This window comes from Lipotes vexillifer, unplaced genomic scaffold (genome assembly GCF_000442215.2).
Source record: "Lipotes vexillifer unplaced genomic scaffold, Lipotes_vexillifer_v1.1 scaffold1707, whole genome shotgun sequence".
Taxonomy (NCBI): domain Eukaryota; kingdom Metazoa; phylum Chordata; class Mammalia; order Artiodactyla; family Lipotidae; genus Lipotes; species Lipotes vexillifer.
Genome location: NW_006770857.1, coordinates 129034 through 140313, shown reverse-complemented (window position 1 = coordinate 140313; position 11280 = coordinate 129034). Strand labels below are relative to the sequence as shown.

The following is an 11280-nucleotide window of genomic DNA, read 5'->3' as shown; positions in this document are numbered from 1 at the left end:
GGTGTGTGTGTGTGTGTGTGTGTGTGTGTGTGTGTGTGTGTGTGTGTGTGTGATGTGATGCAGGTGGGATAAGGTCATGGCAGGAGGAGGTGTGATAGGAGGAGGGTTATGTCTGTATCCCCTTGAATAGTCATGGGTCCCTGAGAGAACAAGTAAGATTCTGTCCTCTAGTGTCATGTTTATGGTTTAATGTTTTTATTTCTGTTTCTCTTCCTAGAAACTCTCAGCGTGGGCCACGGGACGCTTTGTCACAAGGAGCAATGCTGCCCCGATGGGAACTGTCTTTTTACCTGTTTGCTTCCCTAGGCTTCCACTTCTATTCTTTCTATGAAGTTTACAAAGTCTCCAGAGGTAAGGCCCCAACTTTTCTAAACTTGTATCAGGAAAGAAAGATGGAGGAGGGAGTGCTCAGAGGTGGAAGATTCAGGAAGATAGACTCATGGGCTCAGGATGACTTGAGTCCTGCTTTGCTTTTCTCCTGTCTTGGACAGTTTGAATCAATGACCTGAGTCGTGGAGTTTTCCACCCTAATGCTGGATCTTTTAGGGGATCCTGTGGCTGGTCTTCTGTAATAAGAAGGTTTGATTCAGTGGCTACTGAAGGCCATGGAGATGATTTGCATTCATAATTAGCAGTAATCTCTTTAACTTCTCTCTCGCCATTACTCCTCTCAGACACACGGAGGCCTGGACTGCTTTACTCTTCTTGTTCTGCTGTCCACAGTGCTTTTGTGCACATGTTGAAGAGGACTCATTACCAAGTCCTCATGCCAGCCCATGGGAAGGGGCATGGGAACCCTCCTTTCCTTTAAGGGCAGCTTGGAATAAACATTGCCCTGTCACTTCTGCTCATACCAGTTGGCCAGCACTGAGTTCCCTGGCCACAGCTGGAAGGCTGGGAAATATTGTCGTTAGCTTGGTGGCCGTGTGCTACATAAAACTTCCCATACTGGGGAAGAATGGAAGAAAGAATTTTGGAGGGTCCATGAGTGATCTCTTCTGTAGTCAGGGACAGTTTCCTAGAGGTGATGGTGAGCCTTGTTTTAAGGAAGAACAGAAGTCAGCCAAGTAGAGAAAGGGGCAGAGGCTCTGTGGACAGAGATGTGTTTGCAGGCAAATGGACCAGCATGTGCAATGCCATTGGGGTGTGAGAAAACAGCATGACCTGGGAACTCCAAACCACTCAGTAGGGCTGGAGTGTAGTGCATGGAGGGAGAGTGGTAAGAGTCGAGCTTCGATCAAAGAGCGAGATAGATTGTGAATGACATTGTGTATTCATTTGGCCGAGGAGTCTGGACTTTATCTTGAAGGCAGGGGAGTTTGCTGAAAGTAATTGTGGTCACTTAAAATGGCAAAGGTAGGTTTTGGGAAGCACAGTTGACAATGCTGTGCCCCCAGCAGCTGCCTCCCTGTGGATCACTGGGATTGATTTGCGTCACTGGGATCAGCTTTGCCCGCATTCTACATATGTCCCACTCAAAGCCATGGGAGAGACTGACCATCTAAAGTAGATGAAGGGGGCTTCCCTGGTGGTGCAGTGGTTGAGAGTCTGCCTGCCGACGCAGGGGACACGGGTTCGTGCCCCGGTCAGGGAAGATCCCACACGCCGCGGTATGGCTGGGCCCATGAGCCATGGCCGCTGAGCCTGTGCGTCTGGAGCCTGTGCTCTGCAACGGGAGAGGCCACAACAGTGAGAGGCCCGCGTACCGCAAGAAAATAAATAAATAAATAAATAAATAAAGTAGATGAAGACTGTTTGGTCAAGGCTGTCCAAGTAGCTGCATTCCCTGGCTGGAGCCTCTGAGCTCTCAGGGCCCATGTGCAGGGAACTCACCTGGTCTTTGTCAGGCACCATGTTAGGTACTTTATATACCCTGTCTCATTCTATCTTTAGAGCAGCCCTGTGAAATGGTGTGTTACTTAGAAGATAGGCTTGGCTGCAGAAACATAGCCTCCAGAATAACTGTGGTCAGGGCTGGTATGGTGTCTGGATAGCATCCATGACCCTGGCTCCTTCTACTATGTTCCTCTGCCATCCTTGACATGTGGTTCCACCTCATGATGTGAGGTGGCTGCTCCAACTCCAGCTGCCATGTTCGCTTTTTTCCCAGCAGGAAGCATGCAAGGGAAGGGGGAGGACAGACCCTCTCTTTTTGTAGAGCATAACCTTGAAAGTTGCTTATGTCATATTCTTTCATGTGCTGTTCGTTAGAACCTAGTCGGTGGCCATATCAACTACGAGGGAAGCTAGTAAATGTAATCTTTGGTTGGGAGGCCATTTTTTTTCCAGCTAAACCAAAGGGTTTTATTATAGAGGAAGAAAGAAAGAATGGGTGTTAGCAGTTAATCATCAGTCTTTTCCATAAAATGGGTGTGATTGTTGTCCATTGTTACCTAACAAACCATCCTGAAGCTTTGTGATTTAAAACAACTGCCGCCATTTATTATCTCTCACTGTTCTGTGAGGTTCTTTTCCTTTTAAATAGACTTGTTTTTTTAAGAGCAGTTTTAGGTTCACAGCAATATTGAGCAGGAAATACAAAGAGCTTCTATGCACTCAGTGCCCCCTGGCAAGCACAGCCTCCCTGACTATAGCATCCTGCGCCAGAGTTGATACAGTTTGTTACAATTGACAAACCTGTATTGATTTATCATTATCATCCAAAGTCCACAGTTTATAGTAGGGTGCATTCTTGGTGGTGTTCATTCTGTGAGTTTTGAGAAGTATAAATTACATGTACCCATCATAGTATCATACAGAGTAGTTTCACTGTCCTAAAAATCCTTTGTGCTCTGTCTGTTCATCCCTCCCTCCCCTTTAACCACTGGCAACCACTTATCTTTTTACCACCTCCATAGTTTTACCTATTTCAGTTTAAAAAAATTTTTTTTTTTTTTTTTTTTTGGCCGCACTGCACAGCTTGTGGTATCCTAGTTCCCTGACCAAGGATCGAATCTGGGCCCCCTGCAGTGGAAGTGCAGAGTCCTAACCACTGGACCACCAGGGAATTCCCAGTTTTATCTATTTCAAAGTATCATATAGTTGGAATCATACAGTATGTAGCCTTTTCACATTAGTTTCTTTCGCTTAATATGCATTTAAGGTTCCTCCGTGACTTTTCATGGCTTGATGGCTTATTTCTTTTTAGTGATGAACAGTATTCCATTGTCTGAATGTACCACAGTTTATTCATTCACTTACTTAAAGGCATCTTGGTTGCCTCCAAGTTTTCGCAATTATGAATAAAGCTGCTATAAACATCCATGTGAAGGTTTTTGTACGGACATAAGTTCTCAGCTCTTTTGGGTAAATACCAAGGAGCAATGGCTGAATTGTATGTTAAGAGTATGTTTATTTTTATAAACAGCTTTCTTCCAAAGAGTTACCAGTTTTCTTCCAAAGAGGCTATATCATTTTGCACTCCCGCCAGCAATGGGTTCCTGTTGCTCCACATCCTTGTCAGCATTTGGTGTTGTCAGTGTTTTAGATTTTGGCCATTCTAATAGGTGTGTAGTGGTATCTTGTTATTGTTTTAATTTGCATTTCCCTGATGTATATTGTGGAGCATATTTTCATATGTTTATTTGCCATCTACATGCTTTGATGAGCTGTCAGGTGAGGATTTTTGCCCATTTTAAAATCAGATTTTGTTCATTTTCTCACTGTCGATTTTCAACAGTTTTTGGTTTCTTTTAGATAATAATCCTTTATAAGATATGTTTTTGCAAATACTTTCTCCCAATCTGTGGCTAGTCTTCTCATTCCCTTTACAGTGTCTTTCATGGAGCAAAACTTTTTAATTTTAATACAGGCAGCTTATCAATTTTTTTCTTTCGTGGATTATGCCTTTGGTGTTGTATCTAAAAAGCCATTGCCACGTCCAAGGTCATCTAGATTTTCTCTGATGTTATCTTCCAGGAGTTTTATAGTTTAGCATTTTACATTGAGATCTATGATGTCCATTTGTGAAGGGTGTAAAGTCTGTGTCTGGATTCATTTTTTTTAGCATGTGGATGTCCATTTGTTCCAGCACCTTTTGTTGAAGAGGCTCTCTTTGCTCCACTGTATTACCTTTGCTTGTTTGTCAGAGATTGGTTGTGTATATTTATGTGGGTCTCTTTCTGGGCTGTCTATTCTGTTGCATGGATCTCTTTGTCTGTTCTTTTACCCATACCACACTGTCTTGCATACCATAGCTTTTTAGTAAGTCTTGAAGTTGGATAGTACTGGTTGTCCGACTTTGTTTTTCTCCTTCAATATTGTGTTGTCTGTTCTGGGTCTTTTGCCTCTCCATATAAACTCTAGAATCAGTTTGTTGATATATACAAAATAACTTGCTAGGATTTTGATTTGGGTTGCATCGAATATATAGATCAAGTATGGAAGAACTGATATCTTGACAATATTGAGTCTTTCCATGGGCATGGAATATATCTCCATTTATTTAGTTCGTCTTTGATTTCTTTAATCAGAGTTTTGTTGTTTTCCTCATATATAACATGCATATTTTGTTAGATTTATACCTAAATATTTCATTTGGGGGGTGCCGTTGTTTTTAATTTCAATTCTACTTGTCAATTGCTGATATATATTTGTTTATTTTTTGGCTGCGTTGGGTCTTCATTGCTGCACGCGGGCGTTCTCTAGTTGCAGCAAGCGGGGGCTACTCTTCGTTGTGGTGTGCGGGCTTCTCATTGTGGCGGCTTTTCTTGTTGCAGAGCACGGGCTCTAGGCGCGCAGGCTTCAGTAGTTGTAGCACATGGGCTCAGTAGTTGTGGCTGGTGGGCTCTAGAGCACAGACTCAGTAGTTGTGGCCCACGGGCTTAGTTGCTCCATGGTATGTGGGATCTTCCTGGACCAGGGCTTGAACCCATGTCCCCTGCATTGGCAGGCGGATTCTTAACCACTGTGCCATCAGGGAAGCCCCATTGCTGATATATAGTAAAGCGACTGACCTTTATATATTAACCTTGTTTCCTGCAACCTTGCCATAATTGCTGATTAATTCCAGGAGTTTTTTTGTTGATTCTTTGGTTTTTCTAGATAGACAATCATGTTATCTGCATACAAAGACAGTTTTATTTCCGCCTTTCCATTCTGTATACTTTATATTTCATTTTCTCCTCTTACTGCATTAGCTAGGATTTCCAGTACAGTGTTGAGAAGGAGTGATGAGAGGGAACATCCTTACCTTTTTCCTGATCTGAGCAGGAAAGCTTCTAGTTACTCACCATTAAGGATGATGTTAGCTGTAGGTTTTTGTGGGTGTTCTTTACTCAGTTGAGGAGGGTCCTCTCTATTTCTAGTTTGCTTGGAGTTTTGAATCATAAATGGGTGTTGGATTTTTTTGAATGCTTTTTGTGCATCTACTGATATGATCATGTAATTTTTCTTTAGCCTGTTGTTTTGATGGATTACATTGATCGAGTTTCATGTTCTGTGAGACTTTGTTTCTAATAAATCTGGATTGGACTTAGCTGGGCAGTTCTTCTGCTTTGTGTGTTGTTGCTGGGCTGCAATTATCTGGTGGCTCAGCTAGGCTGAAACGTCCAAGATGGCGGACTCACATGACTGGCTATCAGCCAAGAGCTCAGCTGGAGGCTATCAACTGGAATGCTGTGGCTCTCTGTATGTGGTTCTCCACATGGCTTTGAAGAAGGAGTATTGCATGTATGTAAAACCGGAAGCTGCAGATCTCTTAAAGCCCAATCTGGGAAGTTGAGTAGGTCACTTCTGCCTCACTGATTGGTCAAAGCAAATCATAGGGCCAGTCCAGATTCAAGTGGGGGAAGGACTATGGCTTTTTATGGCTGGAGCAGTGCGCATAGACACGGAGACAAGGAATTGATGGTGGCCATCTTTGGAGTCTCTCTACCACAATGGGCGTTATACTTCTTTACCCAGATGGGGATACTGAGCTTGAAAAATATAACTTGTCCAAGGCCACACATCTAATAAATAATGGAACAGGTTTGTCCAACTCTAGACCCAATATTTTATTCTATTCTGCCACTCGTATTTATTGATAATTTAATTTCCTAAAGCAGCTTGCTTTATAGGAGAAGCCCTTTTACCCATTATACTGTAAAACTTCAAACCTTAACATTTTATCCCACTGGAATAAAATTTTTCCTTCTTGTGTGGTGAAAGCTACTGGGATGGAGGTGGGAGGGAATCCTTCTGTGGAGAATACAGAACTTTTCTCCATCTCAGTTGATCCAGCGGCTGTCATCCTGTTTGATTTATTACTGACCACACCCTAGCTTGGAACTTCTTTTATCCTTCAGGCTTTTTCTCTTAATATCAGTGCCAAAGTGGCCCTCCCAAGAAATGTCTTATTTCTCTATTCCTTTTTCCATTCAGCTCATGGAAGCCAGATCCCCCTGCCTTGCCAAAGTGTGTTTAACGCAATGTTGAGTTTTTTTGACTCCACGTCTTACTATCTAATTCAGGAAAAAGTGCCACTTAACCCAATTATGGAAGTAGATCCACCGGGAAAACTGTCTCTTCTGTGAACTTTTTTGGGTGTTTGTTTCTGGAGCAAATATAGGGCCTAGAACATACTAGGGGCTCAGAACTTATTCGTTAAGTGGAATACCACGGGTGGGCACTTACACGGCTGCTTTCTCTGGGCACAGAGCAGGCGTCTCATTCACTGCTCTCTTCCCCATCAGCAGTAGCAGGGTGGTCTGACCATTAGGGACAGCAGACTGATTATAACAGCCGTAGTCACAAGGGATCTCTTGGTAAATCCACAGCAGGGACTGAACAGAACAGCCCTTCTTCCACTCAGCTCTTCCAAGAGTCTACATAGAGTGTGTCAAAGTCATATGGAAATGCTTGGGGGTGGGGTGGGGGTGGTAGTGGTGATCTTCTCTGCTTGGTGATCTCTCCCCTGGTATTCTGCAGTATTGTGGCTAATCCAAACCTGCTACATTAAGTTTGTGTCTTATGGTTTAGAACATGTAGAAATACTTTTATATCTCTCTGATTGCACTTAATTTGAGGAAAGATACAATGTGTCATGCAGTAACCTTGAAAGAATTAATGCCTCTGCCTAAAAGAGGGCTATGTATTTTTGTCATTCATATCAGCTTAATGCAGTTCTTGGAATGAAAACAGTTGAATTCTCATCAGTGAAAACCATTGGTGATAGGAGGTCACCTGGAAAAGCATCTGGAAAGGGAAGTCATGGCCTACTGTTTCAGCTTACTATTGATTTATATTCAAAATTTCTTTCTTCTTGTACCTATTTCGACATTTTGTAGCTTTCTAGCGATCTATGCATTTTATGAAGGTTTTCAACTTGATTAGTATGTTGTGGTTTATAATACTTACCTTAGAAAAAATTTGCTGTTTCTCTAGTTGGCTTTTCTCTCATTGTATACTTTGTTATTTACATCTTCCCCTTCACTCCCTCCGTCCTACTTTTTTTTCCTTTGATCAATTGTGCTAGAGATGTTATTAATCTTTTCAGCTTTGACTTTGTTAGATTTCTCAATTGTTTCTTTTTTTTCTCCAGTTCATTGATTTCTGCCCTTATCTGATTATTCCCTTCCTTATTGTTTCTTTGGGTTTGCTCTGTTCCTTCATTCCAACTTCATGAGTTGAATGCTTAGCTCATTTATTTTGTGAGGGATCTATTTGTACTGTTTTATTGTACCTGATCGTTTTTCTCAGAAGGATTTCCAGAAGAGGAAGTGTAGAGTCAAACTACATGAATGTTTTTAAGGTTCTTGATAGATATACCCAGACTGTTCTCCAGGAAGGCTGTGCTAATTAACACGTTTTCTATTGGAGAATGTCCATCTTACTGTAGTCTCAGTAAGTTTAGCCTTAATTCTTCAATCCACCTCATATGTATTTGGTATATTGATAAGAAGTGTGAAGAGTTAAATTACTTTTTTTCCCAAATAGGTAACCAAACACTATTTAATAAGTCTTTCTTTATTGAATTATAGTGCAGTCTTGATCACGTACTAAATTATTATATCTACTAAATTCTTTTATGAATATGCACACATGCATACACACACAGTATGGAGGCTGTCTTTTCTGTTTCATTGATTTCTCAATCAGTTCTTACATCAGTACTGTGCTGTTTTAATTATTTTTGCTTTTTAAATGTCTGAATATCTGGTGGAGTAAGTTACCACTCCTTGTTCTTTATTTCCATTCTTTTCTTAGCTATTCTTACTGGTTTATTCTTCGAGATACGTTTGAAATTGGCAGGTTCCAAAAAAATCTCATTAGGGTTTTAATCAGAATTACAGTAGGCCTAGAAATTAATTTGTAAATAATTGACAATCTTATAATATTGCATGCAGGAGTATGGTATTTTTTTCTCAAGGTTTCTCTTACTTCCCTTAAAAAAAGTTCATGGTTGTCTTCATAATAGGCCCTGTTAAAATTCCTAAGATTATTTATAAGTCTTTTTCTTTGTTTTATAATTGGAATACTTTCCAATTATATTTTCTATAATTTCTAGCTGATTATTTCTGGTCTATAGTAAAGTTGTTTATTTTGGTTTCTCTATTTTATGTTCCAAAAATTATTGAATTCTCTTAGGGTTCCACTGGCTTTTATCATTTGATTCTTCTGGTTTTTGTACTTAGGTAATATCCACACATAATGATAATGGTTTTGCTTCATCTATTATTACTTAGCCAGGACTTCTAGAACAATATACTAGTTGGAAAAGAATGCTGTCCTTATTTTGTTATCCCTAACTTTAATGGAAAGCCGTATATTGTTTTACCATTAGTGAAATGCTGAATAAGCTTTTCTTTGGGAAAAAAACATGTTAAGAAATATGTCTAGCTCCCTTTTACTAAAATTTTAAAATCAGCAATACATGTTGAATTTTATCCATTTTTTAAAGTATCTATTCAGATGATTACATAGTTTTCCTTTCTCAACCTATTGATATTGTAATCATATTTCCAATATAGTTTATATGGTTTCCTACAACAAACCTACTGTGACTATGCTATTTTTAAATACACTGCTTGTTTCTGTGTTTAAAAAAATATTAATAATTTCTAAGTGAGATTAACTGGCCTCTAGTTTTATTGTTTCATCCTCAGATTTCAGTATCAGCATTCTGTTAAGTTTTTGAAATGGATGGGGAAGCTCCCCCACTGACTCCGCCAATATTATGGAACTGTGTAAGTGGTATACGAAGTGTCGGCATCAAAGTTTGATATCATTCGCTTGTAAGTTTGTCTAGCCACAGAGTCTCTTTGGAAGTAGACTTATCGAAAACTTTTCAGTATCTTTCAGGATTATTGGTATACGTAGCTTTTCTTCTTAAGTTGGTGTGAGTAATTTATATTTTTCGATTTCATTGAAATTTTCAGATGTATTAATGTACGGTTGCATGTCATATTCTTAAAATGTTTTGAATTCTACGTGTGTCCCTTGTTTTAGGAAATTTAAAAAGGTTTTGTCTATTTGGTAGGTTGATTCTCTTTTTCGAAAAACAAGCTCTTGGATTTATTTATAAAGTCTACCATTTTTCTGTTCTCTGTGATTACTTTCTGATGAACAGCAGCCACCCTAGATCTTTTTGGCTTTACAGAGCCCAGGCTCACCTTTCATGGAGTAGCTATCTTCCTGAAAATTTGCGGTTAGAGACATTTTTATAAAAGGAACTGTGCTTTCCATTGATTTGAGTTTTTATTTCACAGGTATTTTATTTTCATTTCTTTAATCTTCAGTGACAAGCAGTTAATGTTTCTCTCAATAAACTCTGTGACACCAGAGAGCCCTGATATTTAAGCAAATATGGAGCAAATCATTTGAATCGCCGCCTCCAGTTTCTTTTTTCTTTTTTATAGTAGGTGTTCTTAAAGTGGGATGCAAATATAGTTGAGCATATTCATCTTTTGGCTTTTGTTTGTTCCTTTACATGCCTTTTCTTATCACTTGTCACTAATCCCAGCTTATGAGAAAAGGATATAGCAGCTCATTTATAGATTAATTCTTTTATGTCGTTCATGCAACATACTAACCTGTCATAGGGGACAGGCTTTGTCAATCCGGAGGTAATTTTTCCCACTTGCTTCTGTGATTAGGAGTTTGGTTGCAAGATGGCTGGTTACTTATCTGGTGGCCCCAGTTCAGGGTAGGGAAACAAAGGCTACCAGTCCTGTCTTTGTACAGGGGGCCTATGCCCTTGGAACCAGGTGAGCTGGCTGCCCATGGACAGAACCACTGGGGGCCCTTCAGTTAATACAGCCTTGTGAAAAGACCCAAGTGCAGGGGGCAAGGTCTGGACAGCCTGTCTAGACAGCCAGCATTAATTGTGCTGTGGTGCAGCTAAGACTCCGAGTGTTCTATTTGGCAGGGCTTCGTTTTATATTTGATCTTTTTTTTTCCATGTTACCTATGGCCAGGGTCATAGGAAACCGTCAAGTCGCTGCCTTCCTACTGGAATTCCAAGTCTCCTGGCCCACCCCTTCCTCTCAGGCTTGCGCTGGTGTTTGCTTCCTAGATTGACACTGATCCTCAAGGGAGTGGCTTGTTGGCTTCCAGAGAGTCTGCTTTCTTAAAGCCTGTGATTAACCTCTCACAATGACTCGGGGCCGGGCCCTGAGCTGGGGGGCATTTGAAGGCAGCCCTCAGTGTTAGACTCCACAGCGCCTCGCTCCGCAGGCCCCCTGCTCCCCCAGCCTTTGCTCTGTGTTGCGTCAAAGCTTACGGCTTTTTCTTTACTGGAGCGTTTCCATCTTAGTCTGGGGCTTCTGGCTCTCCAGCGAGCCCTAAGGATTCCCAGGCAAACTGTGTGCCTGGTGGCCTGCCTTGGCAGACCCCAGAATTCCTAAGGAGTCGCAGATGAGCAGCTCTTTCAGGGAGATTTGAGGGTCATTTATGTGTATATCGCTTTGCATCCTATTTACATATATGATTTGTTTTTGCTTGGGCTATTTCCAAACCACTTTATTATTCCCTGTGTGGGAACTGGAAGAGAAGAGAGAAGGAGCCCATGTACTTCAAGAATCTCATGGAAAAACCAGCATCTTTTCTTCCCTCTTGTGTATGATCATGTACCTGGGCATGTTTGAGAGTTTCTTACTATTAAATTCTCTTATCTTTAGAAGCCCATCTTTTCGGCTCCCTTCCCCCACTCTCATTTACTACCACGGTCTGCTATATCCTCCAGCTTCCTAGAGAAATAAAGAATCCATAGGAGCTGTTTGGAATTTTTCAAATGCATAGAAACAGCAGGACAGTTGGGCCACGGTTGGGTGTGCATGTGCCCGACAGCGGCTTGTATCA

General features: G+C 40.9%; 1 protein-coding gene and 1 non-coding gene across 2 annotated transcripts in view; one reads left to right on the top strand and one right to left on the bottom strand.

Annotated features, from left to right (window-relative positions):
- HHAT (hedgehog acyltransferase) overlaps positions 1 to 11280 on the top strand; it is a gene marked incomplete at its 3' end in the record, with an annotated part of 151745 nt that overhangs the window by 13890 nt on the left and 126575 nt on the right. The window lies entirely within an intron of this gene.
- TRNAG-UCC (transfer RNA glycine (anticodon UCC)) lies at positions 2935 to 3007 on the bottom strand. The gene has a single exon. It is a non-coding gene; the product is annotated as a tRNA-Gly (tRNA).